Genomic DNA, 5,764 nt, shown 5'->3' with positions numbered 1-5,764 from the left:
TCTCAGAGAGGTGACCTTGGTTAAAACACATAGTGCCAAGAAGGTGAGCAAACATATTAAGAACAGTATGCCATATACGCCAGGTCCCTTGAAACAGCAAGGATGGACTGGCTCCCGGCATTATCTGACCACCAAGTCAGAAAACTAGGCATGGACAGTGGGACTCCATCATCAAATGGAAGTGGTATATACACATGTGGCCTGAGCAAGCCCTGAGGGCACAAGTAGGTTCATGAACAAGTAGTTTAAATATTCATGGTCCCCACTCCTGCTACACTGTCCTCTCTCCCAGCCATAGCTGTGGGGAGGTCCCTGCAATTTGTTAATGGAGAAAACTTGGGCCTGGTTTATAGGTGGTTCTGTGTGATATGCAGGCACCACTGGACAGTGGACAGCTGCAGCACTACTGCCCCTTTCTGGGACATCCCTGGAATACAGTGTTGAAGGGAAATCCTCTCAGAGGGCAGAGCTTCAGGCAGTGAAACTAACTGTTCTCTTTGCTTGGGAGGAGGAAAGGCCAGATGTGTGATTAGATACCAGTTCACAGGCTGTGAACATTGATTTGGCTGAATGTCAAGGACTTGAACATGATTGGAAAACTGGTGACAAGGAGGCTTGAGGGGAAAGCATATATAGACTTCTCTGAATGCTCACTATTTGCCTCAGGAGAAAAGGATTTTCATAATCAAGTGGATCGGATGACCTGTTCTTTAGACGCCAGTCAGACCCTTTCCACAGCCATCCCTGTCATCACTTGCTGGGTGCATGAACAAAGTGCCCATGGTAGCAGGAATGGAGGTTATGCATGGGCTCAGCAACATGGACTTCCACTCATCAAGGCCAACCTGGCATGGCCACCACTAAGGGCCCAATCTGTCAGCTCAGAGACCAACACTGGGCCCCTGACCTGGCACCACTCCCCAGGGTGATCAGCAGCTACCCGGTGGCAGGTTGATTACACGGATTACTTCCATCATGGAAAGGAAGTGTTTCGTTTCATTGGAATAGACACTCACTCTGGATACAGATTTGCCTTCCCTGAACACATGCTTCTGCAAAACCTACCATCCATTGACTCACAGAAAGCCTATCTTACATTGTGGTACTCCACATAGCATTGTTTCTGATCAGCAGACTCACCTCACAGCAGATAAAATGCAGCAGCGGGTACACGCCCATGGAATTCACTGGTTTTGCCATCCTGAAACACCTGGATTGATAGAAAAGTGAAATGGCCTTTTGGAAACTCAGTGACAGCACCAGATAGGTTACAACATCTTGCAGGCTGCGGGAAGGTATTCCAGGAAGCCATATATTCTCTGAATATGTGATGACGTTTCTCCCATAGCCAGGAAACACAGACCTAGGAATCAATGGGGGGAAATGGAAGTGACACCACTCATCATTACCTCTAATAATTTGCCAGTAAATTTTGCTGGCCTAGAGGTCTTAGTTCCAAAGGAGAAATTCTTCCACATCAAGGTTCCTCACTCTCAAGCTATCCAGAAAGTGCAGAACATTGGAGAGCGCCAATCTCAGCTCCATCCTTCCTTTTCTCACAGGGGCCAGGGGCTACTGTGCCCAGAGATTGTGTGTGTGTGTGGGGGTGGGGGGTGCAGCCACCACAGGGCCAGCTGCCTAGAATGGGAATAGGGAAGGCCACTGGCTGAGGCTATCCACAGAGGCCCATGTATGTCCTGCTCTCTGAGTTCCCAGGACCCAACATAGGGCCTGACACATAGATGCTCAGTAAATACTTATTAAATGGCCCAGTCAGCATGGCTCGGTGGTTGAGTGTCATCCTATGAACCAGGAGTGTCATCCTATGAACGGTTTGATTCCAGGTCAGGACACATGCCCGGTTTGCACTCGATCCCTAGTAGGGGACATGCAGGAGGCAGCCAATCAGTGATTCTCTCTCATCATTGATCTCTCTCTCTCTCCCTCTCTCCCTCCCTCCCTCTCTGAAATCAATAAAAATGTTTATGTGTTTTTTGAAATGCTCATTAAATGGATGCGGAAACCACACAACAGACTTCTGTCACCACATGCAACACCCAGGGTTGGAGCATGTTCCTTATAAACACGAAGGCATCGGTATCAGCATGGGAAGAGGCCACCAAATGCCCATGGCTGTCTCACGGACAGGCCTTTACCCTTTGTAGAGTCATCACAAAGGATATGGACCTCCTAACCGTGAGAGGTGGAACCCCCTTTATTCCCAGAAAACCACAGCCAGTGAATGACTTCTTCTGGGGGAGGAGCTAGGCAGAAGAGTCCTTTCTCTTCTTACAGAGACGTGGCATGGTGCAAACTCTGTCTTCTCCACCCCAGATGGAGTCAGGACTAGGGAAGAAGAGAGTCCATCATGACCACAAAGGAGTCAGGGGACAACTCCCCATCCACAGGGTCCCTGTGGTCTCCAGAAAACATCTCACCAGCCAGCTCATGATGTCCTGGGGAACAAGGGGAACTTCCCATGTAGGATGGTACAGGAGAACCCAGAATCTGTGGTTATTTCCATCTCAGGGGAGCTGAGGGTCCCATAGGGCCTCCCCATCCCATGGATGAGTCTCCCTGTGGAGCTTCTCCAGCTCCTTGGCCCTGTAGAAAGGACTAGAGCAGTTGACAGACAGGGACACAGATGAGTTGGATGCAATGCCAAAGGGCAATCTATGAACCAGCCCCACAGGTTGGTGCCCTCTCTAGAAACACTCAAGAGAATCCTCACTTGGCCCTTCCTTTGAAACCTTGAGGACAAAGAGTTCCTCCTAAAACACACATCCCCTTGGTGTGGGAGAGACAGTTCTCCTGACACTGGATCAGGATTCCTCTGGACAACGCCTGTCCTCTCACTGGGCTGAAGTCAGGCAGCCTGAGACCCATAGTGACCGGGACCTGGAGTGAATGGCCCCTCAGCCTTGAGGTCAGAGCCCATCTCTGCCCAGGGTTTAGGTCAGCTCCTACCCTCTGGAGCCAGGTCAGCTTCCATTGTGCAGCCCCTGACACTGGCCACAGGTCTCCTTTTGCCCTCCAGGTGGCAACATTGAGACACATATGAAGTTAACGCATAATATGGCTTTGGCTCAGGAGTGGGGAAAAAATCCTGATTTCCATACCACAGGCCCTTCTGATACCCTCCCACATGTCTACTCTGTCCCACCCACTCCTGCCAGGGGTCCCTGTGCTGCTCCCCACTCCCTGCCTGGCACCACCCATGGGCAAGGTGGGGTTAACATAGGAAACTCCCTTAGGAAGAGAGGACAAAAGCTGCCCCAGTGGTCAGGGAGCACCTGGGCAATCTCAACCAACAGACACACAGAGAGAGGGGTCTCCTTGAAATTGTCCCCTATGGACCAGGGAGCCCCAGCCACTTGACCTCCCACCAACATCTTTATTTTCAGGACACCCTGAAACTGTAGGTCCTTCTGGGACACCCAGTCCTGGGTCTCCATCCCTGGGAGTAGAGGACAAGCTGGTGACACCTGGAGAGAAGGTAGGTCCCCTTTCAGTCATCATCCAGCTTGCCCCCTAACCACCTCCAGAATCTTCTCTGTGGCTTTCCTGCTGGGAGGAAATCCAACCTTCCCAGCACATTTGAGAACATGGGGAAGACCCGGTGCCAAACTGGGTTGAGTGTCACAAATGGAAATAATCCCCATGTTTGGGGCCTGTGCAGTGATCTGTGTGGCACTGACAAACCTAAGACCAGGACACAGCAGAGACCAATGCTGGGGTGAGAGGGTTGTCTTCCCAGGGAAAGGGGTCTCCATCAGCCTTGCTGTTGAAAGTGTGCTTCAATGCTCTTGTAATTTTTAAAATATATTTTTATTGATTTCAGAGAGGAAGGGAGAAGGAGAGAGAAATATCAATGACGAGAGAGAATCATTGATTGGCTGACTCCTATACAACACCACTGGGGGTCAAGCCTGCAACCCAGATATGTGCCCTGATTGGGAATCGAACTGTAACCTCTTGGTTCATATTTGGATTCTCAACTACTGAGTCACACCAGCCAAGCTCTTGTAATTTTTTAACAAACAATTGAAATATTTATCAGAAATATCAAATGTAACATTCTGTTGTATTTATTAATAAACATTGGAGCCCTGGACGGTGTTGCTAAGTGGTTAGAGCATTCGCATGTGCACCAAAGGGTCGAGGATTCGATTCCCAGTCAGGGCACCTACCTGGGTTGCAGGTTCAATGTGTCTCTCTCACATCAATGTTTCTCTCTATCTTTATCTCTATCTCTCTCTCGCCCCTCCCTTCCTGCCTTCTATTCTCTCAACAACAAAAAAAATCAATGTAAAAAATATACTTGGGTGAGGATTAATTTAAAAATAATACTAATAATAAGCATTGGATTTTCATTTCTGTGTTTTGTTCACTGCTGTATGGCAGCTTCTTAAAAGGGCTTGAATGAGCAGTGTAAGATCAATAGATATTGGTAAATGGGGAAAAGAAAGTGTGGACAAAAGGGGCCACATGCTGACCTGACAAGCTCAGGGGAGGCCTGCATGGTGGTCTTGCAAACTCAGAGACCTAAAGTAACCACAAAGGATGGTCTGAAATTAAACTTTAACTAAAAGCAGTTATGGTGGGCAGTTACGTCCTAGGCCGGTATCTTCACTGACAAGGTCAACCTTTACCTTAACTGAGCCTGTCTTTTTGCATCTATGATGACATACCCTTGAAGTGTCTGGGTAACTTGTAACTTCCCTTTTTCTGGACCCCTTGGGGCACAACCAAATGTGCTGGGTGCCATGACAGATACCACAAATTCCTTCATCATCATGTTAATTGTTCTTGCACCCACCTAAGTATGTGTCCATCATTTCACTTTTTACCCTATCCCAGAGGTTTCCCTGCTTTGCTTTCTCCTGCCTCTCTAGTCTATCACCAATGGATTTCATGTAACCCACCTACGTTACATGATTGCAATGTATAAATACAGATATAACCAGCCATTCTCCGGAGCATTATCTCAATTCATTGAGGTTCTGCTTCCCAGCAATGGTCAACAGTTTGGCTCAAATAAACTCACAAAATTCTTTACAGGTTTCAATGGTTTTTTTATGAGAAGAGAGACGGAGGGAGAGGAGAGAGAGAGAGAGAGAGAGAGAGAGAGAGAGAGAGAGAGAGAGAGAGGAAGGAAGGAGGGAAGGAAGGAAGGAAGGAAGGAAGGAAGGAAGGAAGGAAGGAAGGAAGGAAGGAAGGGTGTCTCACAGTCTACTAAGATCTACGCCCCCCTGAGATCTTGCCAGAGGAAGAGTCTCTGGGCCATTGCACACCTGCCCAGTAAGAATCTGCATTTCTAAAGGGGTCAGACCCAGCACAGGACGGGGGGGGGGGGGGGGGGGGGGGCGTGGACTGCCCCACGCCCACATCATGGGTTTCATTCTGGGAAGGCATCCACGTTAGCTGGGCAGCCGATAAGCAGCATTTCTACAGTGTCTTGTAGGCATCACCGTCTTTATCAAATTCCACAGGTGATCCCATGCACAATGGGGTGACATCCCTGGGACAAGAGTTCCTGATGTCACCCCAGGGCTCCTGCTCTGAAACATAAACCAGAAGGATTACCAGAGGCCCCAGGGGGCGCTACTGTGCTGTGGGGAATGCCCAGGACCCTGATGTCCTAGGCTTGTGCTTGTCCAAACAGGTCATGCATGCGAGAGGGTGTGTGGGAGGTCGCGGGGTGAGGAGGGTGGGAGTGGAGGAGAGTCACTGTGGAAAGTAAAAGGGGCCTCAGCAGTCGCTA

Source organism: Myotis daubentonii, chromosome 15, assembly GCF_963259705.1.
Source record: "Myotis daubentonii chromosome 15, mMyoDau2.1, whole genome shotgun sequence".
NCBI classification, from domain to species: Eukaryota; Metazoa; Chordata; class Mammalia; order Chiroptera; family Vespertilionidae; genus Myotis; species Myotis daubentonii.
Note: the sequence above shows the minus strand (reverse complement) of the source record.